Genomic DNA, 18109 nt, shown 5'->3' with positions numbered 1-18109 from the left:
CTTCGCGGATTGAAAGGTTATATGATGTTATTTCAACGATTACAATCTTGTTGTTGTGTTCTCCAGTCCGAAGACTGGTTTGATACAACCCTCCATCCTAATCTAACCTGCGCAGTCCTCTTCATCTCCGGCTAACTACTGCAACCTAGATTCTTCTGAGACTGCTTACTGTACTCACCTGGCCGGCCTCGGTGGCCGAGCAGTTCTAGGCCCTTCAGCCCGGAGCCGTGCGACTGCTACGGTCGCAGGTTCGAATCCTGCCTCGGGCATGGATGTGTGTGATGTCCTTAAGTTAGTTAGGTTTAAGTACACCACGACGTGGTCGTGCGGTAGCGTTCTCGCTTCCCACGCCCGGGTTCCCGGGTTCGATTCCCGGCGGGGTCAGGGATTTTCTCTGCCTCGTGATGGCTGGGTGTTGTGTGATGTCCTTAGGTTAGTTAGGTTTAAGTAGTTCTAAATTCTAGGGGACTGATGACCGTAGATGTTAAGTCCCATAGTGCTCAGAGCCAAGTGCACCACGAAGATGAAGTGCTACAGACCCGAAATTTAGCCAACAGGAAGAAGATGCTGTGATACGCAAATGATTAGCTTCTCAGAGCATTCACACAAGGTTGGCGCCGCTGGCGACACCTACAACGTGCTGACATGAGGAAAGTTTCCAATCGATGACGTTTTGCCATTCGTGCACCCAGGTTCGTCGTTGAGTACACCATCCTGTCTGTGATGCAAGCGTAACCGCAGCCACGGTCTCCGAGCTGATACAACATGCTGCTGCAAACGTCGTCGAACTGTTCGTGCAGATGATTGTTGTCTTGCATACGTCCCCATCTGTTGACTCGGATCGAGACGTGGCTGCACGATCCGTTACAGCCATGCGGATAAGATGCCTGCCATCTCGACTGCTAGTGATACGAGGCCGTTGGGATCCAGCACGGCGTCCCGTATTACCCTCCTGAAACCACGGGTTCCATATTCTGCTAACAGTCATGGGATCTCGATCAAAGCGAGCAGCAATGTCGCGATACGACAAACTGCAATCGCGATAGGCTACAATCCGACTTTTATCAAAGTCGGAAACGTGATAGTACGCATTTCTCCTCCTTACACGAGGCATCACAACAACTGCTGTTTGTGTATGGGAAATCGGTTGGAAACTTTCCTCATGACAGCACGTTGTAGGTGTCGCCAACGGCGCCAACCTTGTGTGAATGCTCTGAAAAGCTAATCATTTGCATATCGCAGCATCCTCTTCCTGTCAGTTAAATTTCGCGTCTGTAGTACGTCATCTTCGTGGTGTAGCAATTTTAATGGCCAGTAGTGTACTTTCAGTGTCTCATTTCCTAATCCAATTCCCTCTGCGCATCTAATTTAATTTGATGACATTCCATTATCCTCGTTTTGTCTTCGTTCATGTTGATCTCATATCCTCCTTACAAGACACTGTCCATTCCGTTCAACTGCTCTTCCAAGTCCTTTGCTGCCTCTGACAGAATTACAATGTCATCGGCAAACCTCAAAGATTTTCTTTCTTCTCCCTGAACTTTAATTCCTACTCCAAATTTTTCTTTTGTTTCCTTTACTGCTTGCTCAATGTACAGAGTGAATAACATCGGGGATAGACTACAGCCCTGTTTCACTCCCTTCTCAACCAATCCTTCCCTTTCATGTCCCTCTACTCTCATAACTGACATTTGGTTTCTGTACAAATTGTAAATAGCTTTTCGCTCACTGTATTTTATATCTGCCACCTTCAGAATTTGAAAGAGAGTATTGGCTCTGAGCACTATGGGACTCAACTGCTGAGGTCATTAGTCCCCTAGAACTTAGAACTAGTTAAACCTAACTAACCTAAGGACATCACAAACATCCATGCCCGAGGCAGGATTCGAACCTGCGACCGTAGCGGTCTTGCAGTTCCAGACTGCAGCGCCTTTAACCGCACGGCCACTTCGGCCGGCGAAAGAGAGTATTCCGACCAACAATGTCAAAAGCTTTATCTATGTCTACAAATGATATAAACGTAGATTTGGCTTTCCTTAACCTATCTTCTGTGGGAAGTCGTAGGGTCAGTATTACCTCGTGTGTTCCTACATTTCTCAGGAATCCAAACTCGTCTTCACCGAGGTTCGCTTCTACCAGTTTTCCATTCTTTTGTAAAGAATTCATGTTAGTATTTTGCAACCGTGACTTACAAAACTGATACTTCGGTAATCTCCAGACCTATCAGCACCTGCTTTCTTTCGAATTGGAATTATTATATTCTTCTTGAAGTTTGAGGATATTTCGCCTGTCTCACACATCTTGCCCATCAGATGGAAGAGTTTTGTCATGGCTGGCTCTCCTAAGGCTATCAGTAGTTACCAACAGAAAGTTGTCTACTCCCAGGGCCTTGTTTCAACGATTACAATACCGACTCAAATTCACAAAGAACTTGGCAGTATGAGCCCATTTATGAGTATGATGTTGCACCATATCTGGCCTAGATGCACTGATTCTGTTCAGAAGGGAGTGTAAAAGCCGTTTTATCTTCTTCTGAGGCAATCAGGCTCACTATTGTCGTAAAGGATCCTTGATATCCCGTATATTGGCAGTGGGATGAAGGTGACACCCAAGCCAGTCCAAAACATGTTCTCTTGGTGACAGATCTGGCGATCTTGGTAGCCATGGGACTACCTCAGTATCGGCACACAGTTTATAGAGAAAAGTGTCATTGGCACCATGATACTGTCACGTAAGACGTAGCAGGCCAGGAGGTAGGATGTTGGTGACATACCGTTGTGCCATCACTCTCAATCACTTCCAGCCGTGACCTGATGTGATACCCTATGAACCTCCGCACCATGACGCCTCTAGGAACATGGCTGTGCCTGTGCCTCTTCAAAACACTGGAAGAATGAGGCATCTCCCCAGGTCGCCACCACGCTCGCCAATGATGTTCATCTGGGGTGGTGCAGAGCACCACTCCAATAATAGTTGTTTCTGTTTTGACGATTAACGGCAACCTGCTTATGTAAAAGTAATTCCTAGTCCGGCTGATCTCGTCTCCAACCACTGGTACGGGATGACAGTGATGGGACTGCCATTTGTTCTGGGATGCATGGCGCAGATGTGCTTGGCGAACAACACGGACATCCTGGCTTGTGGTCAGACAAGTCTGACGATGAGCATGTCCGTCCTCACGTTCCCATGCAGTCCAACAGCGAGCCACTGTCACATCGGAATACCTGGATATTCTATGATTAGACCAGCTGTCCAAATGGAGTCCACAATGTGCCCCCTTTCCAACTCTGTCAGGTGCTGACATCGCCGTCTCACACGAATTAACCGCGTCTCTGTGTCCTTCACAATGGTCGCTCAATCTCTGACCCTGTTCATGCCCCTCATATACCCTACTAAACTTGGTAACAACACAAAACTCCAAAAGTACTAATGCACCCGGGTGGCCTTCTTCCTGCCTCAGAGAACTGCGACTCACTGTTTGTGTGTGCGTGTACGAAAGTCACAATGTCATCCGATCATGTCTTTGGGTGCTTCACATTTTTTTTAGGCAGTGTACAAATATTAATAATAATAATTGATATTTAACAAAGAAACTGGCGAAGGACAAGTGTTAGTCATTGGGCTCTATTGCGGCGTTTATACAATTTGGTCAACTGCAAGGTTTACTGGGCAAATGAGAAGGAGAGAGTCTTCTGGGAACAGACGGAAGGTACAGTCACTTAATAGGCTTTGTAGCGCGCGAATAGAATCGGTCACAGCTTAGATATGATACAGCCGAGATCTTCGATTTTAATTTAATAATGGTAGCTACCGGCAACGCTACCGTTTGTCACAGTTTATAAATTTGTAGAATACACCACTGACTGCGAGGGACAAGGAAGTGCAAGACGGAGAAGGCAGGGAATTGTTTAAGCGCTTTCTCACATGGTTAACTCGTGGCCAAAATAATCTCGCCTTGCCTTCCTCAACCTCTTGATGTAACAACCGACAACCCTACAGAAGCCGAAGAATCCAGAGGGCGGACCATACAGGGTGGTCCATTGATAGTGGCCGGGCCAAATATCTCACGAAGTAAGCGTCAAACGAAAAAACTACAAAGAACGAAGCTCTGTTTGACTCAATGCCCAGGCGTATCAAGGCCGTTATTACGGCCAGAGGTGGTTGTTCTGGGTACTCATTTCTCAGGATCTATGCACCCAAACTGCGTGCAAATGTAATCGCATGTCAGTTCTAGTATAATATATTTGTCCAAATGAACACCCGTTTATCATCTGCATTTCTTCTTGGTGTAGCAATTTTAATGGCCAGTAGTGTATGTAAAAATTGTAATATCCTAGAAAGCGAGCTGAGTCACCGCGACTCGTTCGTCTTTGAGAGGGGCTCACAAGAGCAACGCCAGCGAACGCTGTGTTGCATCACCGTGATGTCGCTGACATGCGTTGCAGTGGTAAACAAGGTCAGAGGCGGCGGTGTGTGGGTTCGCTTTTGCCGTCTGAGAGCGCGGCTCTGCCCGCTGCCCGCCGTGGTCGCGCCGCGGCAGATAACTGCGCGCTCGCCCGTCCCGGGGCCCACGCGGAGGTCGCGTGCTGCGCGCCTGCTCTCCACTTTCTGCTTTCGCGGGGTGCGCCGCCGCCGCCGCCGCCGCCGCCGCCGCATTCCGAGACGGGCTGTGACGCACTGCGCCGCCGCAGAGCACGACGCCCACCCGCCGCTGGCGGCGAGAGCCGCTCTGCAGCCAGTCTCTCCTCTCCTCAGCGGGCGGGCGCCACACACCTGCCACTGCAAACCACAAGGCCGGCCAGGGCCGGAGCTTTGACCTTCACCAGATTCGATCGTTCAGTCATTAATTCAATTACCCACCGTGTTCCACGGGCCTCATTAAGAAGGAGAAGCTTCAGGCAGGTGGTAATCGTCACGGCATGCATAAACAAAAGAGAAGCGATTTATATAAACTCAATCTCTTCACTGCATCGATAACAAACCTGCGAAAAGAATTATGTAAGCCAGGGGTCTCCAAAGTTTTCAGTCCGCGGGCCACATTGACTCCTACACGAAGTCATAAGGGCCAAGATCTACCTAGTGGGATTAAAGCACCCTAGCACTCCATGATCACCGTAATGTAAGGCTAAAGGAAAGATGAAATCGCAAAAATCTAAGGTTGTGGGAACAGCTAGCACTGAAACGAACTACGATTTTTATTTAATTGCACAATTTTGATTGGTGGACGTACCTGAACGAAATTCTGGCGTATTTTATTCTGACGAATTTCACCGACAAAAAAGTGTGTCACTGCACATTCTTGGCCGGCCGGAGTGGCCGTGCGGTTCTAGGCGCTACAGTCTGGAGCCGAGCACCGCTACGGTCGCAGGTTCGAATCCTGCCTCGGGCATGGATGTGTGTGATGTCCTTAGGTTATTTAGGTTTCATTAGTTCTAAGTTCTAGGCGACTGATGACCTCAGAAGTTAAGTCGCATAGTGCTCAGAGCCATTTGAACCATTTGCACATTGTTCACGAAAGCGTCCTGCAAAGTTAACGAAATCTCAAAATCATTGTTAGCAACACTATTACTGCAAGACGTAACAGAGGTAGAGTGTGTCAACGCATTGTTATTTCAAGCGGCGCAACGATAAGTTTAGTTATGCAGACTTGTAGCGAGTAGCAGAGCCAATGTCGCGGTGTATTGGTCGCGATAGGCCTCGAAACTCAATTGTTGTCAGTATAGGTACCACCTCAAATATTTGGCGGGCCGGATACCGGGGATGTCCGACCAGGTAACGCGGGTCGGTTTGCCTGCCCTTGCGGCCCGGTTTCGGCCGGCGGGCCGTAGTTTGGAGATCCCTGATGTAAGCGGTCAGCCTATCTTCTGAAATTGCCAGTATTCAAGCAAAATGGTAAAAAAATATCTAGTAAACATGTGCTACAAATTGTTTATCTGAAGAGCTATGAGCACTTCTTCATCTTCGATACGATGAAACATGTCTCCTCTACTGCAAGTTCGTCGCTTTCCATGTTTTGAACGGACCAAAACAAGAAAAAAATGCCTAGTAAACGTGGGCTCTAGAGAGCATACCATAAGAGCTAAGATCAGTTGTTCATCTTCGCTACAGTGAAACACATCTCGTCTACTGAACGAACGCTCATAGCTCTTGAGGTATACATTTTACAGCCCATCTTCACTAGACTTTTTCGCTTCGAATGATACTTTCTGTCGTATCCCGGAATACTGACCATTCCTCTTGCCACATCCTGCATGCTCGATCCATCCATGGGCAGATGGTTCAAATGGTTCAAATGGCTCTGAGCACCATGGGACTTAACATCTGAGACCATCAGTCCCCTAGAACTTAGAACTACTTAAATCTAACTAACCTAAGGACATCATACACATCCATACCGGAGGCAGGATTCGAACCTGCGACCATAGCGGTCGCGCGGTTCCAGACCTGGAACCGCTCGGCCGCCACAGCTGCCAAGAAAATAACAATATAGATGCTAATATACATGTCTAAAACACCGGAATGAGGTATAAGTATAGGAATCCACGAAATAAGTATAGGAATCCACGAAATGCAAGAAAGAAATCTTATAATTTTCCATTGGACAAGCTATATACTTTTAGCAGAGTGGAGATAAAAAAACATCGAATAATAATAGTTAACATTCCTCAGAAACAACATCTCACTTTGACAAAGAAATAATATTACACTGAAGACCAAGGAACCTCGTACGCCTGCCTAATATCGTGTAGGGTCTCCGCGAACACGCAGAAGTGCCGCAACACGACCTCGCATGAACTCGACTAATATCTGAAATAGTGCTGGGGGAAATTGACACCATGAATCCTACAGGGCTGTCCATAAATCCATAAGAGTACGAGGGGTTAGAGATCTCTTCTGAATAGCACTATGCAAGGCATCCCAGATATGATCAATAATGTTCACGTCTGGTGAGGTTGGTGACCAGCGGAAGGGTTTAAACTCAGAAGCATGTTCCTGGAGCCAGTCTGTAGCAATTCTGGACGTGTTGGGCGTCACATTGTCCTTCTGGAATGCTCCAAGTCCATCGAAATGCACAATGGACATAAATGGAGGCAGGTGATCAGACAGGATGCTTACGTATGTTTCACCTGTCAGTCGAATCTAGAAGTATCAGGGGTCCCATATCACCCCAATTGCACGCGCCCCAGACTATTAGAGAGCCTCCACCAGCTTGAACAGTCCCCTGCTGACATTCAGTGTCCATGGATCCAAGAGGTTGTCTCGATACACAGCCATCCACTTCCGACCAAGCAACAGTCATCAACAGTCCAATGTCGACGCTGACGTCCCCAGGCGAGGCGTGCAGCTTTGTGTCGTGCAGTCATCAAGGGTACATGAGTGTGCCTACGGCTCCGAAAGCCCATACCGATGATGTTTCGTTGAATGGTTCGCACGCTCTTGTTGATGGCCCAGCAATGAAATCTGCAGCAATTTGTGGAAGGGCTGGACTTTTGTCACGTTGAACGATTCTCTTCAGTCGTCGTTGATCTCGTTCTTGCAGGATCGTTCTTGCTGGATATTCTTCCGGCCGTAGTTATGTCGGAGATTTGATGTTTTACAGGATTCCTGATATTCGCGGTACACTCGTGAAATGGTCGTACGGGAAAATCCTCACTTCATCGCTACCCCGGAGATGCTGTGTCCCTTAGCTCGTGCTCCGACTGTAACAACACGTTCAAACACACTTAAATCTTGATAACCTGCCATTGTAACAGCAGTAACCGATCTAACAGCTGCGCCAGACACTTGTTGTCTCATATAGGCGTTGGTGTTTTGAATAAAATAGAATTTGAACAGGGACACTATTTTATACATGTCAGGTTTGCGCACAGTTTGCTCAGGAAAATGTTACGACATAATTCCCGATCAGCTGAATACGAATACAAGACTAGTGGAAAGCTGCAATCGTACCAAAATTCCAACGCCTTCTGGTCAAATGTCTGAAAGATTACTTGCTACAACATACTGCTTAGAGCGGCGGACGTGACGGAACAAAATTTGCAGTAGCAGAAGTCACCTTTGTCTCACGAAACATGGCGTTATCATCGATCGAAGCCGGTCAAAGTCCTCAGGTCACTCTAACAGTGTCCTGCACTTTGTGGCTTACGGCGACGGTACCTTGTGCTAGCAGAAAGCGGATGAGGCGTGAACGTCCTCGATCAAAACAATTAACTTTCGTTGATCGCGAAATAATCGTGCGTCCATGAAACGCGATCGCTTTAAACGGACAGCTTTCTATGTCATCACTATGTTATAACATTCGGGTCCTGTCATCAGCGAGTAACACTCAGTGCGCCCGCCCGGCTAGTCGCGCGGTCTAACGCGCTGCTTCCCGAGCGGGAAGGCGTGCGGTCGCCGGCACGAATCCACCCGGCGGATTAATGTTGAGGTCCGGTGTGCCGGCCAGCGGTTTTCCATCTACCTCCGCGAATGCGGGCTGGTTCCCATTATTCTGCCTCAGTTACACGACGTCGGCGATTGCTGCGCAAACGATGTCTCCATGTACGCGTACACTATAATTACTCTACCACACATACATTTGGGGTTACACTCGTCTGTTATGAGACGTTCCTGGGGGTGGGGGGTGGGGGGTTGGGGGATGGAATTGGTCCACTGGGGGCCGAAACGCACAATAACCCTGGGTTCGGTGTGGGACGGCGGTCTGGTGGGTGGACTGCTATGCTGTGGCCTATTGTAGGGGTTGTGAACCACTGAGGGATACGGCGGGACGAAGCCTCTCCGTCGTTTCTGGGTCCCTGGTTTAATATACAACACTCAGTGCCCTTTAGTTACTCCTTATTCATTCTGATACATCCTCCTCACACCTAGCCCCTTCGCTCGTGAACAGTGACCGCGGTCAAACTGGGGAGAGCTCCTAGTTCTTTCTCCTCATTCATTCTCATTATCTAAGGTCGGTCGCTATATTTTCCCAACTACTCTTTTTCAGGGCCACGAGTCCGTGTCTTATGTCTAACCAGACTTTCTATATATTTTACGTTACATTAATTACGACAAACATGTTAAAAGTTACGTCTAACATACACACCATGACAGAAAGTGAACAGCCCAGAAGGCGTGGTCAGACGTCAATGTAACTTCGTACACAGACGCACTGTCAGCAGGTATATAATTAGAGCCGCAGACAGATAGATGGCCACCAGATTGTATTAGTGCTGTTTGTTTTTAGTGATCTTACCAGGCCTAGTAGTGTATTTGTTACCGGCCAACCCAATTTTAGGATGAACTAGTTTTGCCTAAGTCAGACTCGTTCATCTTGTTACCGATAGGATAAAACAGTTTAACCTAGGTCGAATCAGTTTATCCTAGTTAGAATTTACATGCTTTAGGATAAACTGATACCTCCTAGTCTGAACTAATTGTGCCTAGTCGGAACGCATGTCGCTGCCTGTACGAACGGGGAATCCCCGAATCATATCTGGCTCGCCCCTCGCGCCTCTCAACCGCTCTTTGCTCGCACTGTTCTTTGTTTTGATCGGTATTTTGCATCGACGAGTGCGAGTGTGAAGTTGCTGGTTGCGTTGAAAATATTTAATTATAATCCTAGTATAATTATTGCGAGGCTCTTCATCGTGGACGAGCCTTTGTGTAAAAATGGCTCTGAGCACTATGGGACTCAACTGCTGAGGTCATTAGTCCCCTAGAACTTAGAACTAGTTAAACCTAACTAACCTTAGGACATCACAAACATCCATGCCCGAGGCAGGATTCGAACCTGCGACCGTAGCGGTCTTGCGGTTCTAGACTGCAGCGCCTTTAACCGCACGGCCACTTCGGCCGGCAGCCTTTGTGTAGTAGACAAGCCAGTCAATAGCTGTGGAGAGAAAAGTCTCTGGAGGAAATTTTGCAGAGTGAAAACAAAAAGTCTTCTCATTATGTCTTATCAGTAGACGAATGTGCGGATTTCGTTAAACAAGCAGAAGACGCGGAAAAGCGTGAAAAAAGAACGTCATTACAAAAAAGAAGACTGGAACGATTTGCTGTTTTGAAAATTTGTGATGTGAAAAAACTCATTGCACTGTGTGAAGGGAATATGAAATACTTTGTTCCAGCTGATGAACTTTATGGTGTGAATGACGCAGCTTATGCAGCTGTGGATCATGGTGGCCGCGACAGGATGTTAGCCGAGACATCAAAAAAACCTGTCAATATCACAAAGGAAATGAAATGCCTCTGTTTATGAATGTGTGATGTTTGTCAACAAAAGAAGACAAAAACAAAAGAGGGCTAGTTTCAAAGCCAATTCTCCATTCGGAAATAAATAGCAGATGTCACGTCGATTTGATTGCTTTCCAAACACAACCAGACGGCAATTTAAAATTCATTCTAGTTTACCAAGACCATATCACAAAATTTGTTCTCCTTCGTGCGTTAACATCAAAGAGAGCTGTAGAAGTGGCTTATCATTCGAATGACATATTCCTAACTGTAGGGGCGCCGTTCATTCTTCAATCTGATAACGGCATAGAATTGGTCAGTAACGTTTCAAATGAACTCGCAAAGCTTTGGTCGGAACTGAAATTTATGCATGGAAAACCAAGTCACAGCCAAAGTCAGAGTTCTGTTGAACATGCCAACCAAGACATTGAAAATATGTTCAGCTCTTGGTTAAAGGACAACAATTCGACGAAGTGGTCGGAAGGATTAAGATATGTCCAGTTCATGAAAAATCGAGCCTACCACTCTGGCATAAAACAATCACTTTACAAAGCATTATTCGGAATCGAACCTAGAGTAGGACTTTCCACTTACTTGTTGCCTCAATACATGATAAATGATACTCAGGATGAAGATGACCCAAAGAAGGCAATCGAAAATGACAGCAATACTGAACAGTAAGAAGACAGTGATGATGATAACATTGTTAAAATTGACACAAACGACATTCAAAATGCTACAAAAAACTAAAAGAATGAAAGCTTCCTCAGACAAATCCCATCCACCAGCTGACATTGGAGACAACGTTACCATACCTATTCCAGATGTAGATAAAGGCAGAGATGATCTTCGAAACATAATCGGATTAGTAATTCAAAAGACTGATGAGGGCCTCTACAAAGTTGGCACCAAACATGGCGTACTTCAAAAACATTATTTCAGGTATAATGGTATTAAAAAATTCTATAATTTTTTGTAAGAAAGTATGAAAAAATATTTGTTTTAACTTTTTTTTATTTTTTGAACTGATTTCGACGTCTGCATTCAGAAGTTTTTAGATGTGGGAGGTATTATCCAGGATATTGAAATATCTTTAAGGACTGCAACCACAAAACATTCTGTTGGATCAGGGCAAGGCTTCGTGAAACGCAGTTGCATGAAAATCTGTACAACAAACAAACGCAACTGTAACATAAACAAAGTACTCTTCAATTCTAAGTGCCACCAAAGTAAACCTTGCAAAAAGAAGTAAATAAGAAAATTGCAGATAAGGGGATTTCTGTGAATGGATATGTGTAAGTTGATCTAGTGATGGATGTGAAATTACCGATTAATTAATAAATAAATAACTTTAATGAATCATATTGACTATTTCATTTCTATTCCTTTATTCAGTTTCCTTTGAAAAGCTTATAGAAAATACAAACTAGATGAAATAAGTTCAGACTAGAATGTACCAGTTTATCCTAAAGCATGTAAATTATAACTGGGATAAACCAATTCGACCTAGGATAAACAGTTTTATCCTATCGGTAACAGGATGAACGAGTTTGACCTAGATGAAACTAGTTCATCCTAAATCGGGTTTGGCCGGTAACATATATAAGGAGCACGAATAGTGTGAGATGTTGAGTGATTTCTGTGAGGGACACGCAGATGAGATATCGTTTATCAGCACCCAACTGAGTTAGAAAGGGGCCTAATTATCAGTCTCCATTTGGCCATCTGATCGAATTGTACAATATCCAAATTAGCGGAGCACTGGAATGTGACAGAGGCCCATGTTGGACTGCATGGGAATGTGAGTGGAGGCACACTCGCCTTCTGGCCCACCAGGTATGACCACCACAAGGGAGAAACGCTTTATTGTGAACCAAGCACCTTGTAATCCCTTCACAATTACGCTCGCCATCCCAGAGCTAGTAATGGACTCCCTGCAACATTCTGTGTCATCCAGCATCATTGGTCAGAAACTATCAGTAGTTGCACTAGGGAACTACCGTCCCATGCATACGCTGCTGTTGACACCACAGTGGAGCCGTGACTGGAAGCATGGACTCCCGATGAATGTCATTGCATTGTATTCATTGACGAACTACTGTTCTCCACTAGCACAAAAGACGTCGGCTAATATCATGGCGAGCTGGAGAGAGGTCTCATTCTTCCAGTATTTTGGAGAGCAACAGCGGTGATGTTTGTTGCATCATTGTGTGAGGAACTATTGAGCATGACTTAAGGTTATGGCTATTAGGGACTACGGGAACTCTGAGGGCAGAACAGTATGTCACAGACATCCTGTGTTATTTCTCTGAACCCATCTCCCTACCCTTCGGCTCCTACTCCCGTGACAATCCCTGCTGCAAGATTTGCCCTATGCACCCTCCTACCGTCAATAGGACGATGCTTGTTCATGCAGGGTACGTGGCCCCTAGATGTGCAACCGACTGGGGAAGCGTGGAGAGAACGACAGTGGTGGGGGTCGCTTAGAGCACTGTAGGGGGGAATGCCGAGCACTGGAGGGGAAGTGCCGTTCCAAACAGGAGCCCACATTCACTTTTTTTGTAAATATTAAGTGGGGCCCCTCCACACCCACACTTGCATGGTGACCATTCAAAAAGATGTGTCACCTCGTCATTGGCTAGTGCATGGGGGCTTAATTAAATATTAATTGAAAATGTTTTTAGTTTTAGTAACTGTATGTCCGATTACGCAGTGTCTCGTAATCGGCTGGCCCTGACTAGTATATTTACGCTATCTGACTGCAACAAACAATGTAAGAAAATTTTCGTAAACACAGTTAATTAATTAAGTCCCCAGAAACTATAAAATCTACGAAGCCAACAAGCACAAGAGTAACTGTTCTGTATGTGGGAGTGTGACTCAACGTCCACATCTGGCACGGTTCTTTTCCAACAAGACAAGAATTTTTAAATACCAACTATGCTGACGTGACAAAAGAAAATTAGAAAAACTATAATTACGCAAGAAAACCAGAATTCACTCTAATACAAGAACACAAGCCAGATGCTTTGTTGACTGAACCTGTAGTGACGCATTATTTCAGACACACAATTAATAAAAGAACATTGTAGTTTTTACCTTCATATATATTGACGAAATGCACTCATTACAATAACATCTGCTATCTCTCCCATCAAATAACTGCATAAAACATGGAACAACACTCTTTACTACCACATCTCACTCCGACTTCACGACAAGCAGTGCCCACTAGCACATCTCGGTACGAACTCTTAACACATACTGTCCTCTACGAGCTCTCTACTAGCACTGTCCTCTACGATCTCTCAACAGGCACTAACTGCTACGAACTCCCGACAATCACTGTCCTCTACGAGCTCTCCACTAGCACTGACTACCACGAACTCTCAACAAGCACTGTGGAGGCGGCTTAATAGTACTCTTTGGCGCAATCTCTGGCGCAGTGGCACAGTGTAGCCACCTTTCATATGCCCCTCCTCCACAGGCCAGAATTTGATGGTATTTTTGCCAGCATTGGTGGTGAAAATACCACCAAATTCGTCCAGAAAAATACAAACAAAAATAAAAGATAATATTAATACCTAAATATCACATAATTAGTTAAAATTTTGGCTTTGCACTGACCTTTCACTAACCTAATATGAAATACAGTAAGCAATACAACTTCTTTTCATGCATGTGGCTTTACATAATAGTTTACACAATATACAAAAAATCAGTTTATACAAATGTTCACATAAAATGCTTTCAATGATTAGTTTATACAAAAAAAAAAAAATACTAAGAGGTGACATCTTTTCAGTAGAAGCAGTTCATCAGTTGCACCCAGTAAAGTTTAGCAGGTACACCCAGCAACAAGTCACATTAGTTCAGTAGAAGCAGTTCATCAGTGGCACCCAGCAATGTTGAGTTGGTGCAGACAGCAACAAGTGACATCATTTCAGTAGAAGCAGTCAATCAGTTGCACCCATTAATGTTGAGAGCAGGTGCAGACACCAACAACTGACATTATTTCAGTAGAAGCAGTCCATCAGAGGCACCCAGCAATGTTGAGCAGGTGCAGACACCAACAAGTGACCATCATTTCAGTAGAAGCAGTCCACCAGTGGCACCCAGCAATGTTGAGTAGGTGCTCACAGCAATAGGGGACATCTTTTCAGTAGAAGCAGTCCATCAGTGGCACCCAGCAATGTTGAGTAGGTGCAGACAGCAACAAGTGACTTCATTTCAGTAAAAACAGTTCATCAGTTGCACCCAGCAATGTTGAGCAGGTGCAAACAGCAACAAGTGACATTATTTCAGTAGAAACAGTTCATCAGTTGCACCCAGCAATGTTGAGTGCAGGTGCAGACACCAACAAGTGACACCATTTCAGTAGGAGTAGTCCATCAGTTGCACCCAGCAATGTTGAGCAGGTGCAGACAGCAACAAGTGACATTATTTCAGTAGAAGCAGTCCATCAGTGGCACCCAGCAATATTGAGTAGGTGCAGACAGCAAAAAGTCACATCTCTCAGCAGAAGCAGTTCCACAAAATTCACTAGCACTGATCACACTGTTCATCAGAGTTTATGAGCAGAAATTAAACATGTCCTAGTGGCACCAATCATGTAGAAAAGGTACAGGTAACAGTCCATAATTTTTTTTTTTTTTTACAATCACTGATCACACAGTTCATCAGCAGAAATTAAACACGACCAAATGTCACACATCATGTTGAAAAGTGCAGGTAACAGTTCAGAATATTTATCTTCACTAATCAGACAGTTCAGGCATGAACAATAGTTTGAATGCACATACAAATGCTTTTACAGTAACATACAAATCATAACAAACACACAAATGATATCAGATAATTGTCCTATTAACTATTACAATACACAAATACCAGTAAACCTATAATATTTATGGGTGTCAGTGCAAGCCACTACCAACAAATAAAATAATATTTTGAGATAGGTGGTTAGGATTAGTAAAGGAAAACACACAAAACACACTCACTCAACTTTCATCCACATTAAGTACTACTGTGTAACTGAATAGTGTTAATTGTGTAAATGAAATTCTGTCAAAATCTGATGTTCATCATGTGTATCAAGTAGTACTGGCGGCAATGTATAACAGTCACTAATAGTTAGGTCAACGTCATAGTCATCATGTCAAGACCAATGTTTGCCAAGCCAGATCAAAATGTACTGTTACTGAACAACTGTCAGTGAGCCAAGATATGCAAATACTTCCTCTCTCCAAAAAAAAAGTATATACTGCTTAGTTATTTAACAAAGTGTGTGTATAGACTATCTTCCTTCTATTTTAGTGTTCTAGTCTGCTATCTTCATCCTCCTTGTTCCATAAGACCAACAAAAAAAATATGCTCCTCACTTACTTTACCTCTTATACACCAAAACTCCAATAATCATCAGCTTCACACAATCTCAATAATACCTCAATAATACCTCTTCAATACGTCTTATCATCAATATCATTTACCTTACCTCTTGTCCACAAAAACTCCAATAATCATCAACTTCATATAATCTCTATACCTCAATAATACGTCAATACATATAAACCTCAGCACCAATATCATTTCACTTCCATAACAACTCTTTTCTCTAGTCAGTCTCCTCGAACAAGTACAGATAAAATCCTAATGCAAACCTCATCATCCCATACAATCCGAAGACACAGTGTCCACACACAACTTCTGTGTAATCCATCTGACCCAAATTTTCTACTCATTATAAATTATAAGATACATTTTGGTTCCTTGTCCATCATTAAATAAAAGAAATGCATACCTGACCTCTAACAGACTTAGTTCGAATAACTCTCAGTCATTAAGTACAATTACGGAGTGTGAATGATCATAATATTTCACAGTGTGTACACCACTTCAAGAATCATAGCAGAAGCAAACATGTGGAGTATTTCTTGTGTCAAGTGTCACTTCCTATTTCAATTGCTTACGAAAAATGCAGTCTAATAATTGTTAATGGTCTAAACCTAGTTTTGGTCTGTCATGTCGTTAGCTTCCTTCCTATTAGCATAAATTTATACAGCTTCCATAAAACCTCAGCTCATGTGACTTCTATGACTTTCTTGTACTAATGTCGTTCGTTGAATTATAGCAGTTAATTTTCTTATCTTAAAAATATAAGGCACTGAGCGTAAGCAAAACATGCAATAGCGAGTAAATATACCAGTAGAGAACAGAATGTCAACAAGTGGATGCAGCACAATCCCTACAACGAGGCTCTGCCAAGCGAACAATATCAGCATTTCTATACACCAAATTAAAGAGTAGTTATGACAACAAAACAGAAACGTGTAAATATGTAATCCATACGGATAGCAGTAAACATATATCTTACGTAATAAACAGGTCATTAGCATCATATCAGCCTAAGCAAATAAATGTTCATATGTCCTCTTAATAAGTAAACATGAAGGCGCAAGCAGATAAATCACAAAGTATAACTTACATACCTAAACATATCAGCACAATAAATCAGGTTACAATTATAATTTAAATAAATAAGCACAGCAGGCACATAATTAAAAAATATGACATCAGTGAAAAAGCATTGCAGCCAAGCGATGCATAATATACACAAGTTACAACCCAGTTCATTAATAATCATTGTCAAAATCAGTTAATGTACACAAGCACGTCGCTTCACAAGTAAATTCATAGAACATGAAATTAGCACAAAGTATGAATCACGTAATCGCGAGCAGCAAATTACGTCTAAAGTACGTACCTAAGTGGAAATATGTTACCTGAAAAATGAACTCAATTAATAGTTACCTTTTTTTAGTTAATTAGTTTCTTCTTCGAAATTACATTCTTCCTGAAAATTTCTCGATAGCAAGTCCTCTTAACGTCGGAGACACACAGAATTTACCTGAAGGTCTTAAATACTTTATACAACCGTATCCTGCAAAATACTGAATGTTGATAACACAATTCAACAAGTCCTTTTAGCTTTATACAGAATTTAGTCGGAGAAATTAGACTGTGTATTTGTTTACGGCTGTCAGTGCATTCGCACTGAGCGCTCGATCAGCTGTAGGCGCGTGACGTAGGAAGCTATTGTTCGCGGTCAATGACTGCCTTGTGCGGCGCGCAGACTTGACTGTTGCTTTGAGTATGTGCCGCCGCCAAAACACAGCGCGGTATCCTTGTACTCTCCGCATGTTTACATGTGGCTGTTAGTTCTCCAAAGTATGTTATTCCACAAAAATTTTTACGTTTGATATATGATGTATTCCTTTAGAGCGTCGTGATTTAAGAGTTTCTACTTCAACAGTGTTATCATGAATAATTTTGCGAATTCTATATGGACCGTTATAAAGCAGAAAAAATTTGCGACACAAGCCTTTTCCTTTGTGCGACAAACGATGAGACTTAATTAACACTTTTTGACCAACTGACAAAATTTTTAAACGACCAGGACGCTTAGCTGATTTCTCTCTTCTAGCAGCCGCAGATGCAATATTTTGCAGAGCCATGTTCACAACTTCAGAATGCCGCAGTTTCCGTGAAGGCGGAAAAGGAACGATTTCAGAAATGCGATTTGTTGGTACTTTATTTTTTAATACCAGTAGGGGTGGTAAAGAAGTTGAATCATTAGGGAGTTCATTCAGAATATTTTGAAAAATATGAAGATACTGATCCCAAGTTCTGTGATTCTGATGACAATAAAGACGACACAATTTATTGATTTCCTTCATCCATCTCTCTGAAGCATTAGATTGAGGGTGAAAAAGTGAAATGAAGATTGGTTTAATTTTACGACGCTGTAGAGTACGAAGCCAAATTTTAGAACGAAACTGTGATCCATTATCTGATATAACCTTGTCAACATGACCAATTTCTTTAAGAAAAT

This window comes from Schistocerca piceifrons, chromosome 5 (genome assembly GCF_021461385.2).
Source record: "Schistocerca piceifrons isolate TAMUIC-IGC-003096 chromosome 5, iqSchPice1.1, whole genome shotgun sequence".
NCBI lineage: Eukaryota > Metazoa > Arthropoda > Insecta > Orthoptera > Acrididae > Schistocerca > Schistocerca piceifrons.
This window is presented reverse-complemented; position numbering follows the sequence as displayed.